This window comes from Saccostrea cucullata, unplaced genomic scaffold (genome assembly GCF_032062105.1).
Source record: "Saccostrea cucullata isolate Sc308-1 unplaced genomic scaffold, CSIRO_AGI_Scuc_v1 ctg2777, whole genome shotgun sequence".
In the NCBI taxonomy this organism is placed as follows: domain Eukaryota; kingdom Metazoa; phylum Mollusca; class Bivalvia; order Ostreida; family Ostreidae; genus Saccostrea; species Saccostrea cuccullata.
Window position 1 is genome coordinate 55,068 of NW_026941264.1, and position 25,182 is coordinate 80,249.

At 33.6% G+C, this 25,182-nt stretch overlaps 2 long non-coding RNA genes across 4 annotated transcripts; one reads left to right on the top strand and one right to left on the bottom strand.

Moving 5' to 3' along the window:
* Positions 1 to 3,887: 3,887 nt before the first annotated feature.
* Positions 3,888 to 5,609, bottom strand: LOC134257507 (uncharacterized). Of its 3 annotated transcripts, none has more exons than XR_009989933.1 (3): positions 5,575 to 5,609; positions 5,099 to 5,229; positions 3,888 to 4,057 (listed from the first exon to the last, which is right to left on the bottom strand). It is a non-coding gene; the product is annotated as an uncharacterized LOC134257507 (long non-coding RNA). The 3 variants fall into 3 exon arrangements; XR_009989932.1 differs by having other exon boundaries at positions 5,360 to 5,603; XR_009989931.1 differs by having other exon boundaries at positions 5,354 to 5,603.
* Positions 5,610 to 9,417: 3,808 nt separating this feature from the next.
* Positions 9,418 to 10,118, top strand: LOC134257504 (uncharacterized). The gene is made up of 3 exons (XR_009989929.1): positions 9,418 to 9,511; positions 9,787 to 9,939; positions 10,054 to 10,118. It is a non-coding gene; the product is annotated as an uncharacterized LOC134257504 (long non-coding RNA).
* Positions 10,119 to 25,182: the final 15,064 nt, after the last annotated feature.

The window sequence follows — 25,182 nt, forward strand, 5'->3', positions numbered from 1 at the left end:
AATTTTAGATTTTGTGGTCAAAAACCAGATGAGGTAACACGGTAACAAAGTGACCGCCCCCTGCTCTTCACTCTAACTAGCTATCCTTTTTTGTGATAGTAAAAGCTATCTTAAGAACTGCAACTCCTCAGAGGGTTTTTGTTAGATTTCAATAAAAGTTCGTACACTGGTAGACGTCACTAGGCCCTAGTAGGGAACATAATTGTGTCTATTGCAATTGGTTCTAATGGAGGGTGTTGCCATGGTTACCTAACGTTTTCCTTACATTTTTTATTGAGCTAGTTATGCCAATATCTGACCTCAAAAAATCTCAAAAAGGTTAACTTTGAGAATACTGTTTCACAGTCATTCCCGTATAATTCATACATTTGCCAAGTCCATAGTACTGAAAAACGAATTTATGAGCAAGGATAAAATTTTGTGCTTGATTGATAAAGTAAACATCCTTTATTAATAAAATGAAATTTTACACGTAAATCTTTCTTCGTTTTGTTTGTATGGCTATCCCAACTCACCACATGCAAGAACTCCGTAACGGAGGTTATAACTCAGAAAAAGCAGCTGTAAAGTTATGAAAGTCTTTGGTCATGTTTAATACAAGAAAATCTGAACTGCAAACATAAAAAATATTGACTAAATATGTGTAAATCCAGATAACGGAATTTTTGGACAATAAAATAAACAGTAGGTGTATTGCCAAGCAATCAGAGTATTACATTATTTGACAAATTGATTTGAAAAATTAAGGGATATATCTGAAAAATTAAAGACCTTATCTGATTATGAATTGACCACTTTTTAAAGAAAAATTGAGATACAAATTGCTTAAAAATTGTAACGGAGGTTACAGAAACACGTATTGAAGATTAAGAGATCAAAATACTTTTAAAAACGTGTCAAACACACTTTAAAAAGAATGTTTTTACACAATTGAGAGAAGAACTAAACAGTTTTCCTCCCTTTTTGAAAGCAATTTACCAAAAAGTGTGTTTCGTTATGGAGGTTATTCTGAATAACAACAAAAAGAGTAAGATTTATTTGAGACTTCCTATTGGTTTTACAAATTGATGTCACTCAGCATTACTAAGGGTCAATCAACTTAATCAAATATTTATTAGTATAATATTATTTCTTTTATAACTGCAAATGTGAGGATTTAAACTTCCATAACCTCCGTTACAAAATATAATACAACCTTCGTTTCAAAGATTTGGTGTGAATGCGTTTACTTAATGGTGAATTTAAATTAAAAACGATTAGAAAACATAATTTATTTGTAAAAAAAAAAAAAAAAAAGGGGGGGGTATGTGTTTTAGTGTTCTTTAGGCAAAATCTAAATATAAAAAAAAATAAACAAATAATTTTAACCAGCTCCGTTATGAAATACCTTACTGAACCTTGTGATAATGAAGTGATTTATTGAATCTTTGTGAAGTGACTGTCACACATCAACATAATTTTTCAAGAAAACTTATTTAGTATATCATAATATATGAAAAATTCACTTAAAAACACAAAAATCCATTTTTTGCAGAAAAACCAAACCTCCGTTACATCGCTGGTTTTACGTATAAACGAGTATAATTTTCCTGTACACCGCTGATATTTCACATAAGGGTGACCTTTTTGTGCCCATACGCATTACGGAATATTAGACATTTACAAAACGAAAAAAAAATCTACTATCATTTTTATTTGTGATATGCAAAAACATCTAAGTTAAGGCCATTTTTACCATAATATTTTCAAAAATATTTTTATTTTATGCTTTAAAAGCATTATGATTTTTACATTCCATTTTGTTGTCAACTTGAAGAGTAAACTTCCAGCACTATCTGGTAGATTTACAGTCTGACTAAAGCCAGCCCCTACTATATCACTTCGTTAGTACTAACGAAGTGATATAGTAGGGGCTGGCTTTAGTCAGACTAACGAAGTGATATAGTAGGGGCTGGCTTTAGTCAGACTGGTAGATTTAAACACCTGAAATGTTGCACACGACAGATTTTGTTGATTTTCTGTTACGGAGGTAAGAGGCTACGGAGGTTAGAAGCATTGATAATTTCTTTATTTCTGCTTTGTTGTTTAACTTTCCTTACATTTGTTTTTTGTTTACTAAACATACCCATTGGTGTCAATCAACTGCCTTGAAATAGTACTTCACATAGCCTCTGATTGTTCACAATCACCGTCACGTAGGTTAGGTTCTTATACGCGACATTATGAAAAATCCGTATTTTTTTTAAAAAAAATGAACACGGTAATATTAATTTGCCGAAAAAAGATTCTGTGCTAAAGTTTTAATATATATTAGACACAAAAACACAGTTTTAACTGTACTAACGATATATTGTATTATCTTTAAAAGTATTCAAACACTGTTACGGTAGGTTAGGTGAAATTTGGTGACAACGATGATCAAAGGGTTCTTTAAAAATTGTTATTTATTTATCAATGAAAGTTTCATTTATATGATTTTGACATGTTTCTTCATTAATTAAAACAATTTTTGCATGTTTAAAACAAAATGCAACCAGGCAATGCACATTCAACCGGCAAGGTATACGATGGCGACATCGCATTTTACACGATTCCGGGCTTCCTTTTGTGTAAATATTCGAAAAAAAAATATCAAAAAATATAACAGATTATGTTTTTTTTTTTGTGGCAAAATATGTTAACATAAAGGGTCAAGGAATAATTTGAATATCAATAACCATAGCTTTGAAATGTATTTGGCGACATAGCGTTTTTTTCAATTGTACGAATTATACGGGAATGACTGTTCAAAGTGTCACTTTAAAAAAAAGAATTTTAAAAATATGTAAATCTAGAATGTTAAAATTAAATTTGATATAAACCGTACATTGTTTATTTATTATTACTGTTGAAAATATACAAACAACAATCATGACTGATAGAATGCAAAGTTAGGCTTTTTATGCAAGCAAGTTGTGATTAGCATGGAAGGCCTGAAAACAAGCTCCTCTACAAAGATGTACATTGCAAATGCTACAACCAAATCAAAGTACTGAGAGTACTGATAGGCGGAAGCATGTTTGCAGGTTCTCATGTGCAAAACTTTAATGACACATATTTGAAGCATAATCTTTTTTAAAGGGGGGGGGGGGGGGGGGTGATAAATATTTTGATGGATTGTAGTATTGAAACCAAGGAACAAGAATAAACAATATGTCCTGGTTTTGATGCGGATACATGAGAATAAGTCACGTCAATAGCAATATGAACATTTTAACATTTATTATACCCTCGCTTGAAAAGTGGGAGGGTATACTGTAATCGGTATGTCCGTCCGTACGTCCGTCTAGCTGTCCGTTCGTCCGTCTGTTACGCTTTGGGGTACTCATATCTTATCCGCAATTTCTCTTATACCACTGAGTGAAATTTAATGAAACCTTCACAGAATCTTTATTACATATTGCCATTGTGCACCTCCTCTTTTACTTTTTGATCCAACAAATATTTTGGGTTTCCAGGCCACAGCAAAACATGGACTTTTCCATTATAATCATATGGGAGGCGGGGGTATCATTTAGTGAGTTCATTGCTCACAGTACCTCTAGTTTTTGTCAAGTATAACAAGTTAAAATTGAAATGCAAGTTGCAATACATAAAATCTGTAAGATATGGTTTTGGGAAACAACAAATGGAAAATTATAAAATTTCACACAAAAATGAGAACTAATGAGTAATAAAAAACAATAAATATCACAACTGCTTTTGGGTTTTGTATGTGTACATGTATTAAGTTTTAGTACCAATGAAACAAAGTCTTGTTATAAAACAGCAAATTATATAAGGAATACAACATACACAGAAGACCTTACATAGATTTACAATGTGCTTGTGGTTCTATGAATTGCTTCTACCATGGCAGGCCCTTGAATGCCAGACAGTTTTATTTTTATTCCTGTGGTAAATTTGTCTTTGATGATTGTATTAAAATATTGGTACATAGATCCCAATATCAGTGGTGATTTCTTTTCTGGAGATTTTCTACACGATTCCCTTCACAACTGTCTCTTGGCAGAATTTTCTACAAAGTGTATAATTGAAAAAAAAATTAAGAATATCTCACAATGTTTATTTAACAAAAATTATTTCACATTATGTATCTGACTTTCAATAAATGAAATCAAGGACTTCAAATAACCTTTTATGATATACCAGTTATTTTAATATATTTTCTAGGGAAGTCAAGTATCGAATACTAAAAAAAAGTTACTCGTTTACTCGGATGTATATTATTTCTTTTTACAAGGTACACATTTTTATCAGAAACTTATCAATTATAACTAAAACATGCAAATGGTAATATGCATGTCTTCATCCACACCTAGCTGTAAAACACCCGTTATCGCCTTGATCTACATTCATTCATTCAGTGAAATCTGACATGCAAAGAAATTAATGCCACTATACCAACTTCAAGAGTGAAGTGGGTATATAGAAATAACAAAAGATTCAAAACTGCGGAAAGTGAACTTGTGTAGTATTTAGTTTAGTGTAAATATACTGGAAACAACCAACAAATGAAATAATATAAGACTAGCGATCCTGACCAACAACATCTGTCCCCTCTCTTTTGCTAGTTATATAACCTACATGTGTATACAGCAGTTTTTGAAATAGATCCAATTAAAACAACCTTTTGTAATTTTGGGTGTACATGTATTGTGCATTTGTGTTTTATTTGATAACTAATTTTAGTACCAAAAATTATTTCCAATGGAATTCATAATCATCTGTACATGTAATGAAAAAGTCAGATATCGAGTAAGCGATTATTAAACATGATAAATATTGACTGATTTGACTTCTCTAATATTTTTTTGTATTTGTTTTCTCTTTCAAAAGCCTACTATTATAAGTAAATATGTATTTGCATGTATTTAAAAAAAATGAAAAGAAAATAAGTCAACAAAAATAAGAAAAGTCAAAATATACTTTCAAAAATAGTATTCGGTTCAGTTTTGCCATCATAACAAGATGATTTGTTATGCTATAAAAAATATGTATCATAAGTTATGAAAATTTTTTCCACTTATCTAGAAATATAATAAATTGATGTACTCACCTTCAGAAAAGTGTTTCTGGTTGTGCTGAGTTGAGTTTTCTTCTGCCATTTAGAGGTGGCACAGGGCAAATCCACAATGCAATCTTAATTATATCCCCTTTCTGTTAGCTGCCTCCGTAGCAGGGACACATCTATACAAAACACAATGTGGTTCTTATGCTTGCGTTTTAATTTCTGTCCAGATTTTACAGTTTTGGCCCATCCTTCAACATACATGTATTAACATTAAATGAGAAAGGATATATAAATGTATACACAAACTCGGCATGATAATTCCTCAAATAATTTCTCCCAGGCATGTAATCATGGTAATTAGAGTACCAGTTCGTTCGATAAGACCCGACCATAACAGCTATCATATTACGATATCTAACATGTCTAAAGCATGCCTGCATAGGGAGGCGACATTTTCAGGTTAAAACAATCAAAGATAAGGGTGACAATAAAAGATAGGCTAATCACACAGCGTGAGTTACCTTATTTATTTTGAAGAGAAGGCCTGTCACTTCCACAGGTACTTGTGGACAGGACCCCCCCCCCCAATATACACCCCTGGTCAAAATATTTTTTTTTCTTTTTTTCTCAAGAATTATGTTTCTAGTACTTATTTACAATGTATTCCATATGAAAAACCCAAAAAATAACATAGATTTAACGATTTACGAAAAAAGTCATACCAGGGTATTATAAAATAGAGAAGGTAAGTCACTTCGGGTTGTTAATTCGGACCCCTCTTGAATATCGGGCCTAAAATATCATATACCTATTACATGTCACCAAAATGTCTAGTCATGCCTTAATTCGGTAGAGGTTTTTGTCGTAAATCGTGCCATTTTATCAACCAAACATTATTCTGTTATCCCTTTATTAACCGTCAAACGCCAAAAATCCAGAAATGTCAAAGCAGAAATTACGGAAGTGACGAAAAAACGACACCTCGTAGTAATTTACTACAGGAACGATAACTCCACTTCTGTACTCGGAGAGTTCCGAATGTAATAGAACCAACGGAAAGAGCCGAAATTTGCGAAAAAAAGTACGGGAAATAAAAATGGACGACGATCAACGAAGAGCATTTGAATTGGCAACTTCTGGACATAACTTGATAATTACTGGACAAGCCGGGACAGGAAAAACTTTTCTTGTCAAACAAATTGTAAGGTATTTAAGACAACTGAAGAAAAATGTTGCTATTGTATGTTCTACCGGTATCGCCGCGACTCATTATGGTGAATTAAGGGCACAGACATTGCATAAATGGGCCGGGATAGAGGATGGCAGACACTTGAACGAAGAAATAATACACTTAGTAAAGACTGATGAAAGGTTCAATGTTGCTAAGAAAAATATTGAAAATGCCGAAATACTAATTATTGATGAAATTTCCATGATTAGCGCAAAAATCCTACATCAAGTTCAGTTACTTTGTAAAAATGTCAGAAATTCAAAACTCATCTTTGGCAATATCCAGGTGATACTTGTGGGAGACTTTTATCAACTCCCACCTATTTCAAACGAACATTTTGGAGATCTTGGAAATCATTGCTATAGATTACCTTGGTTTGAAAATTATTTCCCACACAAAATTAACTTAAATATTATCCACAGACAGGAAGATCAGCTCTTGATTCAATGTATTAATGAACTTGAAATTGGAAATCTCTCAGAAGATTGTGTTGCATTTCTTCTTTCTCTTGATAGACCAATACAAAATGAGAAATCATGTGTACACTTATTTGCTAGAAATTTAGATGTAGACTTGTATAATTACAACAAATTGCAAGCACTTCAAGGGGAGTTAAAGGTGTACAAAGCTGAGGATGAGGGCTCTCAACACTATCTCAACAAATTTCTGGCCCCTAAGAATCTAGGATTAAAACTTGGTTGTCCTGTTATGCTGATTAAAAATTTAAGTGACACATTAGTGAATGGACTTTGTGGAACTGTGACAAATTTATGTAATGATTCTGTAGATGTGAAATTTATGGAAAATCATAGTACACCAATTACAGTGTCCATTTCAAGAGAAATTTTCACAATATTTGACCCTGTGGATAAAATTGTTTTGGCGAAAAGAGTACAAATGCCCTTAAAAGTAGGATTTGCTATGACAATACACAAATCCCAGGGAATGACCTTGAAAAATTTAGTTATTGATTGCACAAATTGTATCCAGCCTGGGCAACTTGGAGTTGCCATAGGCAGAGCAGTATCTGTTCAGGGTTTGAAAGTAATAAACTTCCATAAAAATCTATGCAAAAAACATCCAGGTCATGTATACAATTTTTACGACAGTTTTTCAATTGGCATTGTGAAATGTGATCTAAGTTGTTGCAGGGATAATGTTGACATTAGTACTCTGACAGCAGATACTGGTCATAAATCTGAAGACACTGATGATGCTATCGAGTCAAAAGTTTTGAATGAGGATTCAGAATTTTCTGATTCAGAGATTGAAGAATTAGAATTCATAGACAATATTCTTAGTGATCCTGGTCAAAATGCACTTCCTGATCAGTTTTCACAATCAAAACTCATTTTGGACTCTGCAGTGCAGAAATATTCTGACACACCAGTAGAAACAATTATTTTCAGTTTCAGGGATGCAATCTGCAAAAGTTATAAATATTTTGATGACTGGTTTCATGAGCAATTTTCAATAATGGAAGACATAGGACTGAATACTTTTCCTGAAGGGGAAATGTCTTTTTCTCAGAAGCATAGAAATGATTATTTTATTAGATTCAACAAGTATCTTAACTCAGATGATTATGAAAAAAGTGCAAAAACCTTGCTTAATTATTATGAGCAAAATTCTGAAGGGCCAGCATTTCAGCTTTTAACTGCAGTTATGTTTCAGATAGAGAAAGAATTTTTTCTTCAGCTTTCTTCCTATCTTCAGTTATCTGCCCCTGAGCCTGTAAAAAAGCTAACTGTTCAGTCTGACCTGGAAATGGACTCTGCAGGAAAAGGGAAATTAAGGTACATAAGTGGATACATATTAGCCAAATTGAAACATACTTTGTCAAAAAAAATCAGAAATATATTATTCACCAAAGGTAAAGAAACAGAGTTGTCAAGATTTCAATCACAAATGGAAATTCTCAATTCATTGTGTACTTCATTTGATCATTTAAATGCTACAGCAGTAGAGCCGGAGACCCTACTTGAAGTTAAACACAGACAAAATGACAGAGAGAGTCTCACTAATGTGTCTGATTTGACCTTTAGTTTTTTCCAAAAACTTGAATTATTATGCCGTGAAAAACTTACTCATGATAAGCTAGTTGATGATAGAAAATATTTATTCAGTTCTATTAAGGGAGAAATACTCGATAGTTCTTATATTTTTGACACATGGATTCAGTGTGTTGCGAAGTCGAGAAATCAATTGAATGAAAATCAAACTGAAGATATTTCTGATCTTTTGTCTTCAATGGTCATGACCTGTGATAGTTACACAGAGATTTTCCAAGCAGTTGTCTCTTTATTCCTCAAAGTAAATTTAAGTCAGTTTCGAAGAGATTTCTTAACATTTTTGAAAAATGAGAAGAGTGTCGCACTGCGTAAAAAGGTCATGAAAAGGTCAAAAACAGTTGTGAAAACTTTCAACATGAAATTTTTCTCAGAAGATGACTCTAGCAATAAAGAAGTTTCATTATTAAGGTTAAAATCTGAACTTTTACAAAATGAAAAATTCTTTACTGAACATTCATTTACCAAAAAGGATTTGATCTCAATATGTCAGCATTTTAATTTGAAAGCTACTATGAAGCAAAAGAAGGATGATATCATAAAAGTGCTTGTCGATGGAATTCTAGAAAATGTTCATGCATCCAATCAATCTGTACTTGACACTGAACAGGCAGGACCTAGTAACTCTCAACCTTCATATGCTGATCTGACTCCCGCTGGCTCTGTATCATCTGGACCTGGCCTTTCACCACAACCTAGAGAAAGAGGTAAGAGAACATCAAGCAAAGGAAAAGGTAAAGGGAAGGGCAAAGGAAAGAAAAGAAAAACATCTGCTGACAGAGATTTGAACATGACAGAGGAAGATCTTACTAGGTATGTCATCTGGTCTGAAATTTATTAACTCCAAATTTAGGTGCAGAAAATATTTAAATGTTTCTAATGTTAATTTTAATGTTAATTCAGTGGATTTTCCATATGAAAATTCTGTTTTTTGTAATGTCATAATTTTACAGAGAAAAACCATTGGAAAAAATATTTAACATTTTCTCAAGAATAGTAAATGCATGATTAGTATTTGTTGTGGAAGCATCTCTCTGGTAGTTTATATTCAAGTTTTCTCAAAATAGGGTGGGACCAACAGAAGTGTCACATCAAAGTTGCACATAGGAGCTGGAGAGAAATCCTGATTAAGAATTAATAGCAAGACCAGTGAGTCAGGTGAGGATTGTAGCCCATGGACCTCATGTTATAATTCATGTGAGAAATACTAGTACTGTATACACAAAAGAGGCCAAGTCTTCTGTGACAGTATTACATTGATAGGTTGGCCATTATCTATATCAAAAATTAAAAAATATCTGCAAATTCATTACTTAGATAAGTTTCTATTTACACTGTATATGTTTCTATGATGTACCTAAAATTTGTCTATAAATACTTTTTATGATTGATTGTGAAATACATGTATAATAATGTACTTTATATTATTTCAGAAACCTTTTAGTATGCCATATCTTTCCTTCTGAGCTTCTTTTTGGATGTTGTTCTGGCAATTCAGCACCTCCCGAGGCTCCCCCAGTGTTTGATTTCCTCGATACAGAGGCGTGTCCTAGAATAACAGAATTCATTGTGTTGCAGTATCCTAGGTAGGTAGGATTGGTATTAGCCCCATTATGTAGTGTCCTCTGTTGACAAAAAACATTTTCTATAACATCACTGTTTGTTCTTGATGGAATAATGGAGGCATTTGATTTTTTCAGTTTGTAAAGACAGAGCTCCTCAAAACCAAGCACAGATGATATAATGTCTTGTCTAGTCTGGTGTGAAATTAAATGCTTTTCTTTATTTTTTATTGTTTTGTTGTTTTTTATGCTATTCTCCCACTGTACGAACCAATCCATTGCATCATGATTTTCTTTCAAACGATCATCACTTACATCAGTGACAGGTCTAGTATCTCTGAAGTTTTTAATGAGGACACTAGTACATTTTAGGAGTTTAACTGTCACATCCAGTTGTGACCCTTCTGAACCAAGACTATCTTGATAAAGTTTCATGAGATGTAGCATATTCCCATCTAGTACATCCTCAGCTAAGTGATTCCTCATTTTGGCCTCAGGTGTCATAAACAAGTGTTCTTGGGATAATTTATGGTGTACTGGAAATGCATGAGATGATATGTCCCATATATAAGCTTTCCTAAAATGATTCCACTCAATGTACTTATCACCGAGCATTAAATGTCTCTTGCAGCTAGCATCAGTACCACTTTTCAATATGTTATTGCGAATTTTTTTTATCACATGGGAGATGTCCATTATGAAAAAAATTTGGGGGTTATCTAGACAATATATGTTTTTGAATGAGCAGGTTACTGGGTTCATTGTGCTAAATTCTGGTAGTAAAAGATTGAATAAGTCTCTGTTGGACTGAGCCCCATCGGTACTTATATACTGTATTTTAAAACCAAAACTTGATAACATATTCACGGATTCCCAAAGCAACAAGTAAAGTTCATGTCCTGAGGCTGTAGTTGAGGGAAAATGGGCAAATGGGAATCTGAACCCTGTAAACCCCAAAAACAGGAGTTGGAGGGCATGTGTTGCTAAAGGTAACTGTCTTTTACTTGACAAGATCTGGTTAAAAACAATGGACTCAGGAGTGCATTCTGAGAATCCAATTAATTGAATTTCACCATCTTTTTTCTTGAATTGTAGATCTGATTGAACAGACATTTCGTCAAATATTAGGCCGCCCTCTAACCCCTCTGGTGGAATTTTCTTCAGCTGGGCTTCATTCCTCATCCAATGAAGCACTTCTTTAGAGAATCCTGCCTCTTGATGAACTTCATTTTTAACTCTTTGTAGGAGTTTTTGAGAGGGAAGAACCAAAAACTTGCTATTTCTTAAATCTGTGTAACCACGAGGGCTTCTACACCACAAATTTAAACATAACCGAACTACATCCCTATTCCACCTTCTCCCATTGGGATGTCTATCAAGTGCTATTTTTTGTGACTTTAAAAATGTTTTCATTTTGTTAGTACAATCAGGAAAAATTTTGCTCAACAGTTCAGACATGTCTTTATTGTCTGCTTCACACAATGTAACTGTATTATGCAAATCATCACTTTCCACACAGAGTTCACTTGGATTGCATCTGCAATTATTTGTATTTTTGAAGAATGATTTTTTTTCAACATTTGATTCAGACTGTTCTTCATTTTTATCAGATTGATATTTAGTTGATCTCTGGAGTTTTTTACAAAAGGTACAGATAAATGACATATTTGTCGCAGCTTGAATTGGTAAAACATTTATACAGTTTTTTGAGCGGAAGCAAATACTGCTGAAATTTTCATCACCAACTTTGGACAAGTGCTCTTCAAAAAAGGTAGTTTTCTTTTTATTTTCCCCAATTTTCTCAGCCCCTTTGCAAAAAGAAAGGTGTCTTATAATTTGGAATATTGTGCTGAAACTGTAATGTTCATTTTGTTCATTGATGCCAAGACTTGCTGGTTTAATAGTTCTTCCACGAATATTCATATGCCAAATTTTATCACTTTTCAGAGAAATTTCAATCATTACTTTGTTATTGTTTATTATGTCACCAGTAAAATGACCTAATTTAATACAGTCTGCAGTCTTTGAAAGCAAAAAAAAATCTTCTGGGATAATTGAACTTATTTCACTGAAAGGAACATCAGACAGTGGGGATTTTCTCCACGAGATTCCCAAATATCTCTTTGTCAATTTTGACCAGTCATCTTTTGAGCGAACTTGTATTATTGTGACATTTTCAAATAACCTCTTTATTATATTTCCTACTGCAAGACCAGTCACTGTAGCCTTGAATTTTGTTATAATGTCCTGTAAATCAACGTATTCAGTGCCTGTGGAAGCTTCAAAATTTTCTAGTAACCAGATGTATAAAGAAGAAATATTTTTTTCACTCATTTTGAATACCTTTGCTTAATTTCATCTCTTTCCTTATTTTTTGCGCTTTAAAACAACCGCCGAAATATTTCCCGTACTTTTTTTCGCAAATTTCGGCTCTTTCCGTTGGTTCTATTACATTCGGAACTCTCCGAGTACAGAAGTGGAGTTATCGTTCCTGTAGTAAATTACTACGAGGTGTCGTTTTTTCGTCACTTCCGTAATTTCTGCTTTGACATTTCTGGATTTTTGGCGTTTGACGGTTAATAAAGGGATAACAGAATAATGTTTGGTTGATAAAATGGCACGATTTACGACAAAAACCTCTACCGAATTAAGGCATGACTAGACATTTTGGTGACATGTAATAGGTATATGATATTTTAGGCCCGATATTCAAGAGGGGTCCGAATTAACAACCCGAAGTGACTTACCTTCTCTATTTTATAATACCCTGGTATGACTTTTTTCGTAAATCGTTAAATCTATGTTATTTTTTGGGTTTTTCATATGGAATACATTGTAAATAAGTACTAGAAACATAATTCTTGAGAAAAAAAGAAAAAAAAATATTTTGACCAGGGGTGGATATTGGGAGGGGGGGGGGGGTCCTGTCCACAAGTACCTGTGGTCACTTCCAGTCAATCATTGTAAATCATTTGTGCTCCACGTGGGTTTGTTGACAATAATTTCACGCTGAATCGTCTATATGTTAGATTATTACGCGAATGTAGTACACAATTGATAAAAGGAGTTACATACCTCTTTTCTTCTATTTCATTCAAGATTATTGAAAAGATAAGTTCCTCAGTAGCTATGTACCTGTCATTAGTTCTTAAACATAATTACCTACTTGAACTATTTTGTCCCTCGTAGTATTTCTAAAGATCGCTTCAGTACCCCGTGCTAATCAAATGTTGAACCCGATTTGTTTATGTTTTAGACATACAGAGTTGTCGTTCGTTCTTCTCTCAAACGTGAAACGTATCAGCAGTAACAAAGTAGCTATTCGTTCTATTATTAGGCTATTATTTTTATTGGACTTTTTTACATTAATCAAAATAAATTGTTAAAATAAATTCACCATAACACACGCTTTTTGATTTGATAATAACGATAAAGATTGGGAAGGGGTCAAATATGATTAAGCGGGTTGTATGCCCTTAGTTTAAGATACATCCGTTTGGAGTACCATGAAGCGGGGCAAACATCTTGAGAGGTCGAAAGGTCAACAAAGCATGCAAAAGTAAAAGGCGGCTTCCGCCCAAAAATGTGTCGCTTCTTCGACCGTTCTGTGTGCACTGTTTACATTTTCCACGTGGTCTCGTCAGCTATGTGCTTATATGTCTGTCGACACTGGCAACACTAATACAAGGAAACCCCCGTCTAGTCGAAGGCGCTCGCTTCCTGCTAGAAAAGTTCTCTGCAATGGCCAGATTGCTGACGATCATCGAGAAATGCTTCGTTGGCTTTTTGGTATCTGGGGTCTCTAACCAAAGCAGTAAGGTATTAATTAGCGAAATTTCAAAAATAAAATTCACCAGATACTTCCAAATTTCTTGGACGGACGGCCTACAAGGCACTTTGACCTTTACTGCTTGGTTCTATCTACCCCATAGTAGTTTGCCTGATAGAGTTCCACATCAGGTGGTCGCTGAATAATAATTACACCTCCGCCCCGAACCTTTCTCTGAGCTGGGCCATCTCCAAGAGGATCAGAAGTTGTAGATACAATGTGAACCTAATAAAGTAAAAATACCATAACATAAACAAGTTTAAATCCTTACATTATTTGTCTATCTTTCAAAAAAAGTCACCAAAATAGAATTGCATTGAACAATCATAGTGTTAGCATATATATTTTGTGCAATTTAAAAATATTACCGGTAATCATATACATACAGGTTTAGCATCATTCCAGACTGTGGCAACAAGATTATTGTGCTGCATCTGCTCAGCATCGCTCCTCTCAGGAAGGTGTGGATTCCTGAGCTGTAATGGAAACCCTTTCCTGTTTGACATAATTGTGCCACATCCATATATCACATAAGATTCCAAAGTTTGGAGTAGTGGAATGGAAGTAAAGTATCTACAATTGAAAAAAGACAATAATTAGACTATATTCATGATAGTTATTTCAGATTGCTTAGTCTACATTAATTAACAAGAATCACGGGGGCCACATCGCTCACCTGATCATAATATTACTAGTATGACAAGACCAACGACGGCGACACAGAGTAGACAAATTTTAATCCTAAAAGCGCTCACTTGTGCCTTTCGCTAAATGCGCTAATAATATTAATATAAGCGTATATCTTGCCATATCTGATGCTCGAAAAGCTTCTTCCCTTAGGATTCAAGCTGAGAATGACTATGTCTTAGCCTTTTCAAGTTCATCTTTGATTCATTCTAATTATTTTACTGGTAAGAACATTCAAATCTCTAGCTCTCTCTCTCTCTCTCTTTCTCTCCCTCTCTCTCCAATAAAATGTTATACATATACTTGAATACCTGTCAAACCAGAAGTCTCTGTCGAGACTGTAGCTCTACTGGTTTGTACTTATCAAAAACCATTTCACTATTTTATGTATCTTTGTGTAGTTAACTTGTGTGCCAACTTATTTCGAAATCAAACTAAAACTGTAGAAGAAGTAGCGTTTTAAAGGAATTTCACAGATAATTCTATTTTTAGTAACCATGGTAAAACCGTTCATCGAAATGAAAAACCAATGCACTATTCTATGTATCTTAGTGTAATCTACTTGTGTGCTAAGTTATATTGAAATCAAACTAAAACTGTAGAAGGAGTAGCATTTTAAGGGAATTTCACAGAAAATTCTATTTTTAGTAACCATGGCAACACCATTCATTGAAATCAAAAACCGATGCATTATTCTATGAATCTTAGTGTAGTCTACTTGTGTGCCAAGTTATACTGAAATCAGACCAAAACTGTAGAAGGAGTAGCTTTTTAAAGGAATTTCACAGAAAATTCTATTTTTAGTAACCATGGCAACACCGTTCATTGAAATCAAAAACCGATGCACTATTTTATGTATCTTAGTGTAATCTACTTGTGTGCCAAGTTATATTGAAATAAAACCAAAACTGTAGAAGGAGTAGCATTTTAAAGGAATTTCATAGAAAATTCTATTTTTAGTAACCATGGCAACACCGTTCATCGAAATTAAAAACCGATGCACCATTCTATGTATCTTAGTGTAGTCTACTTGTGTGCCAAGTTATATTGAAATCAGATCAAAACTGTAGAAGGAGTAGCATTTTGAAGGAATTTCACAGAAAATTCTATTTTTAGTTACCATGGCAACACCTTTCATCAAAATTAAAAACCGATGCACTATTCTATGTATCTTAGTGTAGTCTACTTGTATGCCAAATTATACTGAAATCAGACCAAAACTGTAGAAGGAGTAGCGTTTTCAAGGAATTTCATAGAAAATTCTATTTTTAGTAACCATGGCAACACCGTTCATTGAAATCAAAAACCGATGCACTATTCTATGTATCTTAGTGTAATCTACTTGTGTGCCAAGTTATATTGAAATAAAACCAAAACTGTAAAAGGAGTAGCGTTTCAAAGGAATTTCACAGAAAATTCTATTTTTAGTAACAACGCCAACATCGTTCATCGAAATTAAAAACTGATGCACTATTCTATGTATCTTAGTGTAGTCTACTTGTTTGCCAAGTTATATTGAAATCAGACCAAAACTGTAGAAGGAGTAGCATTTTAAAGGAATTTCATAGAAAATTCTATTTTTAGTAACCATGGCAACACCGTTCATCGAAATTAAAAACCGATGCACTTTTCTATGTATCTTAGTGTAGTCTACTTGTGTGCCAAGTTATATTGAAATCAGATCAAAACTGTAGAAGGAGTAGCATTTTGAAGGAATTTCACAGAAAATTCTATTTTTAGTAACCATGGCAACACCGTTCATCAAAATTAAAAACCGATGCACTATTCTATGTATCTTAGTGTAGTCTACTTGTGTGCCAAGTTATATTGAAATCCAGGGATTTATCAAGGCTGTTTTTACTACCGGTAAACGGTACCTTTCCCCTCTTGAAAAAGGTGCAAAAATTCCCCTTTTTCAGATAGAAAATTCTCCGATTTAACGGAGAATATTTAAAACATCGTTCTGAAATTTTCCGTTTTTGTCCGATTGAAGTTTTACAGCTAATTTACCATCCTAGTCATTCAAACGCTTTTAAAAGAAAGAATATATTATTCAAGCTTTTATTTGATATTGATCGGTAAACATGTGCCAAGTCCATGATGTCGAAAGATACGCGTGCGATTGCAGAGTTAAAAAGAAAAGTGTAGATGAGTAAGATGGAGCTTATATCACTATGAATCGGAAGAATGGAGTAACAACAAAAACAATGTTAGTAGTGAAACATGAAAAACAGAATTGATTTGTGATAGATATTTAGAGAAAAAATTAAATGAAGTCCTGACCTGGTTAAATTTTTTTTGTGTGTGTTATTTAGTATTTTGCCTAAAAAGTGAAGTTTTTGTGGTCTTTGTAAAGGTCTACAAATGACCCTCAGAAGCTCTAAGAATGCAGGATTTTGCTCCATTTATTTAAAAATTTTCCGGGGGGGCATGCCCCCGGACCCCCCTAGAATACTCGCGCCTCCGGCGCTCAGATCGAGCCTGCGGCTCTCATTTTTCCCCTTTACATATAAAACGGTAGTAAAACAAAATAGCTAGATAAATCCCTGAAATCAGACCAAAACTGTAGGAGGAGTAGCGTTTTGAAAAATTGTTTACAGACAGACGGACAGACAGACAGACAGACAGACGGACGGACGCCGGACGCATTACTATCGCATAAGCTCTTCTGGTCTCTGACCAGTAGAGCTAAAAAAACATGATGAACTTTCCACTTCAGAGGCTTGCATAAATGTTTGACAACCCGTTCCCCTAGTGATGGACCACACATAGAATCGTGTTTACCAAGGTACACTCGGTTGTCATTCGTGTACCCGCTTGGTTCACATCTCGTCCATATCTAAAAAAAAAAAATTTCAATGTCATTACGGGTAAAGTACTGTTCTTGTTATATATTTATGTGCAGTACAAGTTGTTACAGAATTTCGATGGCAAACGTTTACATAAAATTGTTACTTTATGATTTTCTAATCTAATAGTCGCCCGTGTGGCGCAATGCGTGTGGTAAAAGCGTCTTCAAGTGTATTTAATATTCATTTTATGTTCCATGGAATTGTCAAATTAATTTAGATCATAATTTTATGCATAAAATTTATTAAGTGAAAAATTAAAAAAAAAATGATATGGATAGCTAAATATTAACCCATATATATTCACTGAAAAGCATCAATGGGAATCATCTTTAATATTATTTTGTAGCTGCAATAGGCCTAATGTAGCCCTCTCCGATTTTTTTTAATCTGATGTTTTCTGGAGAGGGCTACAATATCCATCGCATCTCCGTAATGGTGCAAATATTTTTTTTTAATAGGAGCGACTGCAGGCAAAATAAATTATTTTTACATTCAACTTACTTCTAATAAGACGAATTTTTTATTCACTGTCAACAGTAGACCCCGTTAAATGCGAAAAACTTGTAAAATAACTCTGCATGTTTCCTGGTAGTTTACTTCAGCAGCCATGACAGTTCTCGGTGTTTATAAATGTATGTGCTGAATTTCATCACAAAAACATAGGTATATAAAACCATTTTAAGTGTTATTTTTATGCAAGCAGCGATATTTATGTAAAAGATCCGCTCCTATAGAACCTAAATTCTCTCCCAAAATACAATCTATCAAGATCAGTAGGGTAAAGTGATCTTGAGTCGGACACGATCTAGAGTCGGACTATTTTGACGCTATTTTTAACAGACTTCCGATAATGAATCCACCCTCTTTCGCAATTGACAGAATCAAGCAATTCCTAATCTATTTAGAGTTGTCTTTCTTTATCGAAAGACGATGTTGCAGTGTTTATGACGTTTGACCTTTGGCAGCACTAATCACCGGGGAATTGGAAGACCCGCTTGGCAATATTTTGATAAATCAAACGCTTGGAACTTATCATATCATGTAAAACAATTTTATTTGAAAGTTGAAATTAGGAATAAACTATGCAGTAAACACTGTAAATACACAATTATATATTGTTTTCTGATATATTTTATTCTTTTTCGGAGAAATTAAGTTTAGGTGCAATGACCCAATTTGATCTTGAGTCGGACAGTAAATTTTAGCTTTTCGATGTTAAGTCGGACACTATCAGAGTTTATATGAATCTTACCACAAATAAAATTGCTTGAGAAATATTATAAATTAAGCCAAATGTTTGAATTCTCTTTTGTTAGAGATAAAATTCCTTCTATCAAAAAATATTTAAAATCAATTAAATTAATTCAAGACATAAAGGAGTAGGGGTGAGCCTATGATTGAATATTCATTTGCGTACTATTAGACAGTGGTTTTGATTTTAAACTCTCACACACTCATAAAATTAGCATTTTATGATATCTTCAACTTCTCTATAAGAAGTTCTCTAAATTTAAGTTCTTATAATAAATACTGTCTGGGCTTTTGCATATAGCAGGCATTCTTCAAAAGCATATGCCCAATTAATTTTTTTTCGTTTACAAATTTACTTTTGTAATATCTTAACTATAATTTTATTAATCGATTTCAACTCCACTTAAAAAAGGGACATGGTACAGTTTAATGTAAATTTTTTAGTGATAGTTAAAGTTTTGATATGAGAAATAGTAAAATGTTTAAAAACGTACTCCACTGCAAATCTTGATGTCGCTTCATATTTTTCTACAAAACGAAATGTTCAGCCATAAAAGAGTTTCGAGTAGATTGCAGGGAACATAAAAGAAGTTTTTTTTAAAAGAAAAGAAAACAAACCATTTCTCATGAACAAATGCATGGATCTGCATTCACACAAAACCATAAGTAGCATGTCGCTGACCAGAAGTCTTTGTTAATACTGTAGCTCTACTGGTTTGTTCTCAATAAAGGAAGAGAAAAGTAGCCGTTGAACTTGATTTTTTTCAAAGTATCTTTAGTACCCACAGCAACACAATTTATTTATAAAAAAAGATAGACATGCAGAATAAGGTATATATTATATAAGTGTAGGCTACTCGATCGTGTGCCAAGTTATATTGAAATCAGACCAAAACTGTAGGAGGATAGCATTTTGAAAAAAATGTTTACAGACAGATGGAAGGACAATGGCATAAGCTCTTCTGGTCCCTGAGTGACCAGTAGAGCTAAAAATAAATTAACTTCCGCAAAGATTTTCTTTCAAATTGCAGGGACAGAATGCAGATTAATTTACAAAGAACTGAAACGTACCTGAAAGTGACTATTCATGGAATTCTATTTGAAAGTCCGCTGCTCTAGACCCTCTCATTTTCGACATAACAAATAAATTAGACAAAAATAGTATTCTCTCTTAAAAATCAAACTTCCATAACGGAATGTTATATAGCGTTAAAGGTATAAAATTTGTTAATTATTTTTGGAGATGAATACTGTGTACTTTTGATTATTTAAATTTAAAATATTTTCATAAACGTAAATTTTATGTATTGCCGAGAATTTTTATTCTTATAACTGGAAATTAGATTCCGTAACTATGGTTTTCCCTAAATTTTATCTTAATATCGGATTCCTGCGAAACTTCGTAGAATGACTGATAAAGATTGCAATTTTTGAAGTGTTTAAAAAGACCCAAAAGATACAAAAATTAATACGAGATTAAAAAAAATAATAAAGAAGGGGGGGGTCACATGTCAAGGTCAGATTCTTTTCTTTTTTCCCCAGTGAAAGACGAATTATTTTTTGTCATAATCCACCTCATAATCAAAAAGGGATACTTTAAAGATTGTACAGAAACTATGAAAAGGGGTTAGGGACACAGATGCGGAGAGGGTTTTCTATATTTACATTTTTTTTTTTTTTTGCTTGTCTTTTTTTCATTTTAGTTTTTTTCTGACCCCATCTTTAAATATATATTGTCTGTGAAAGTCCCTTGCTTGTTCAATGACGAAGTGCACCTCAGCCGGTGCATATTGGTATACAAAGTCCTACATTTATAAGTGTCCGACTCAATATCAAATGTGTCCGACTTACGATCGAATTTCGATGTTGGTGGTTTATTACATCTGGATGCATTATAAGGTAAAACACCGAGGTAATCGAAGCAAAAAATCACAGGGTCTTGACTCAATCTGAGCAAAATTGAGTATATAGTATAATAGGGGCCCTTTTATACTATATACTCAATTTTGCTCAGATTGAGTCAAGACCCTGTGCAAAAAATAGTAGATCTTTGCGAGTTCTTTCGGACAGTACCCAATAGCAGAGGGTATAGAACCGAATGTGACCTGCATACGTGAAGGAAAACAAGAGGTGTCCGACTCACGATCACTTTACCCTAAACATGGCGGATAAATTCGAGTTGTGATGTTGACATACACGAAAAATAAGCGATAAAGGGATCGTTCTGTATATTTTTGCATTGATTTACGTCTTGGATGACTACTTATTTGGAGTCAAGGTAAGAAATGTTAATAAAATAGCCATTTACTGTTAATTTGAGCTGAAATCCGTGCGGGAGCAAATCACTCCCGCAGCTGCACCATTATGGAGATCCTAAGGAGTTGTAGCCCTCTCCAAAAAAAAAAAGGAGAGGGCTACATTATTGCAGCTAATTATTTTGGAAAACATGAGTTTTGAAAAATGCTGTATAAGTATACATTAAGATCACGTTTTATCGGTTTTCCTGGGGTGTACTGCTGGGCATAATGGTGTCCTTTCTACCTTAAAAACATGTGGAATGAGTAATTTAAAATGAAGATGATTTCAAGGTAGCTTATAAGCTAAGTAAAGAGTGCATGAAGAATAAGAGAAGGATTATTAAATGTAATGGCCTATAAATACCTTATCATGCCCTGTGGCAACGCATTTTGAAAAAATTACGCACTTTGAAAAAATTTTTCAAAGTGCGTAAAATTTTTCAAAGTGCGTTAAATTTTGGACACATTCAACGCACTTTGAAAAAATTTTTCAAAGTGCGTTAAGAATGCACATAATAATTTTTTACCATGGAGGCATTTAACGCACTTTGAAAAAAAGATATGAATGAAAATAAAAATTCTGGACTTAGATTTAAGTAATAGAGGAAATCAAATTGTAATAATTATATCTTTCGAAAAACTTTTTAAATTTACATGAACTCATTTCACCTCATTGAGAACAAGGAGAAGACGAGTAGAAGGTCTCTCATCCCACCTCTTATTTTCTTAAACATTGTACATAGCCGTCGGTAGCAAATTGAAAGTTGACCCCACAGGTAAGCCCCAATTTTTAATGCATACATGTATATATTATGCATATCTTTGCAAAATTTTTATGTGCCTACCAGGTACATGTAACCCCCCTTTCCGGCACTGATGCCTATGCTACACCCAAATATATGTGTTTAGATAACTGGTATGACGTTGAAAACTTTCAATAAATTTAAGTTTACATAAAATGCATGCAAACTTGAAAAAAAAATAGTACAGTAAAGAATTTAAGCGAGAAAGAATTTTCTAAGTATGGAAAAATCAAAATCGCTCACTTTCACATCCTGATGTGACCTCTTCATAGAAGACTTATCAGACAGGTTCAATTATTTATCATACCTAAGATTTGCAGGAATATTGACGAATCCACACACAGTTTTTCAAAGTGCGTTAATATGTCCATATTAACGCACTTTGAAAAGAGATTTTATTTTTTCAAAGTGCGTTGACTTGGTCCCAAAATTTAACGCACTTTGAAAATTTTTTTCAGAGTGCGTAATTTTTCAAAGTGCGTTGTAACAATGCCCTCATCGATGCTTTGGCACTTCTCTGGTTTGTAAACCTTCTTGAAATTTTCTCTCGTCATGTTGATAAGTGGCCTGATATTATGAAGTCTAAAATATTAGAAACATGCTACGAGTTATTAAAAATTTATTCACAGAATTAGAGAAAAATATGAATGTCTTTTTCTTGAAAATTAAAACTGGGGGGGGGGGGGATATGTAAAATTAATTTCATATTTTTTTCAAAGTGTCTGAAACTTTTTTATGTGGAAAAGAGGGGAAAATTTCATACCTCTTAAGTTATATCTTAAGACTATTCCTAAGAACCTTTCCATAGCATGTCCGCTGCATTACAGTGGGCTTGTGTCACGTACGTACCCAACTTAAGTACTAGTTTTACCATAATCGTTTTTAGATTGCGCTGCAGTCTGCACGTGCAGTGTGGTGAACACAGCATGTATATATATCTGAAGGAATTATTTCATTTTTGTGTTAATTAATTAATTAATTATATTTCATGAAGTTTATATAGAACGTTCTATCGTTAAAATGATATTGTCCTACGGACCCGGATGAGGGCTTGTACCGAGACACAATGCAGTTAACTAATGAAGTTGAAAGGACGTACGACAGCCCGGTAAGCACAAGCTTTGGTATAGATTTGGGTAAAATATTATAGTCTATAATACAAATGGTTAGGTTAAAGTTTAAAGGATCAAATGTCATTGGATGCTACAATACACGATTCTCAGGGAGGGGGGATTTCCAGACCAGAATTCCCTGAGAAAGAAAAAAAGAAGTTATGGTGGGGTCTGTCCTGCAAATACCTGGGAGGGGGACTCCCTATCCAACCCCTGTCCCTTTAATGACAAATGATCATGTGACTCCTAAGTTGTAGGAAACTTTTTCCATTTGACTGTACATAATTTTGTTTCTTGTGTTATAATGTTATGTAAATTTAATGGTGTAAAGGTTATGAACCCCTGGAGGTCATCCCCACTCCCCTAATGGACTGGAAATGTTCACAATATTATTATCACCACCTTATTATTTTGTCGTGGTGTCTCCATGATCAGAGTGAAAAATTCAGGGAGAGGGAACTAATGATATAAATAACACAATATTGATTTACGTTAAGAAATATGCATGGGATTTTTTCCATCATAAATTTTTCTCAAGAACAGCAGAGGCATTATTTTCCCTCATTTTTGGGAAAGGGAGGGGTGTGGCAACGCACTTTGAAAAAATTACGCACTTTGAAATTTTTTTTCAAAGTGCGTTAAATTTTGGGACCAGGTTAACGCACTTTGAAAAAAAATTTATTTTTTCAAAGTGCGTTAATATCGACCATATTAACGCACTTTGAAAAAAAAAATTCTGCATGGCTTAGTCAATATTCCTACAAATCTTAGGTATGATAAATTATCATTTGAACCTGATTTGATACTTTTTGTCCCCCGCTTGAAAAGTGGGAGATATTAATTTGGGTCTATCTGTCAGTCCGTCCGTCTAGCTGTCCGTCCATCCGTCTTTCTGTAACGCTTTCGTTTCCACACAATATCTCGCCAACCCTTTGAACATTTGCAATGAAATTTAACATAACAGAATCCCTGTGGCCTTAGGAAGACCCCTTTTGAATTTTGGGCCAAAAGGTCAACATTCAATGTCGTAAAGAACTACGAACGATAGTTTTGTTCTTCCGCCCATCTCTTAGTCAATTCTCAAATGTTAACATATTGGAATGATTCTAAAAAAAATTATAGATATTTATATGAATTTTCATAAAACCTTACTTATTTGGGATAACAAAGAGAAATAACTCTATAATTTTGGCAAAACTTTTGTTTTTAAACACCTGGAGTTTAATAGAGAGATTATCAGATATGGTATCAAATTAACATCGAAAAGCAGACAGGTACTGTAGATTCCTTAATTTAAGCGAGAAATTAATTTCTGCGTAATTTCGCGAGAAATATCACTCGCGAAAAAAATATTTCTCGCTTTTATTTTTCTGGTGCTTAAATCTATGTAAAATCTGTTAATAAACCGTTCATTCGCGAATTATAATTCTATAGCGATTTGACGTTTGAGAGCCAGTTCGCGATAAAAAAAACCCTCGCGAAAAATAAGGAATTTACAGCTAGTAATTAATATTCTGATTTTCCTGAAAATGAACATAAATAGACTTTGAGATTTAATTAAAAGAACAAAATTTCGATTTACTACAGACTTCCTTGTACAGTTCTTATACTGTATTTAGAATGCTCTTTTTTTCAAATATCATTGACACTTAAGGTTACGAGTTATAGAAATAGATATATCTGCGTGGGAATGATAAAGAGTTGAGCTGATAGACCTTAATTCAGCCAGTCTTTTCTTCGTTTTCCGTTTCTTGGTTTTCTTCAATCCATCAGTTTTTAGAAAAAAACACATCAAAGTAAGGGCACCGCAAAGCAGAGCATTCCTTCCCAAAAAAGATCCCGATACAAATTACGTCAATTCCACACTGAAAAAAACTAACATACACATAAAGTAATAACACACATAATCGCATCACTATATCCCATCATACGTTGCAAGGGGATAATACTGTTGTCTATTTCTAAAATATAAGTCTAATTCCTTTTGTTTCATGAAAATTTTTTCAAAGTGCGTTAAATGTTTACATGGTGTAAAATTATGATGTACAGTTTTAACGCACTTTGAAAAAAAATTTCAAAGTGCGTTAATTTGGTCCCAAATTCAACGCACTTTGAAAAATTTTTTCAAAGTGCGTTAACCTGGTCCCAAAACTTAACGCACTTTGAAAAAATTTTTCAAAGTGCGTAATTTTTCAAAGTGCGTTGTAACAGAGGGGACATTAAATCTCATTTTTTGTCAGTCTGTCCATCTTATTGACAGTATGTGCATCTGTCACAATGCATTTAACCTTGGTCATAGATTTTGAAAAATAAGAGATGGGGCTTTCATATTTGACACATGCATATTATCACCAAACTTTCTAAATATACTATGAATCTTTAACCCAAGTGAGATCTTGACCTTAAAGTTTTACCTACTTTCCAAAAAATAACTGT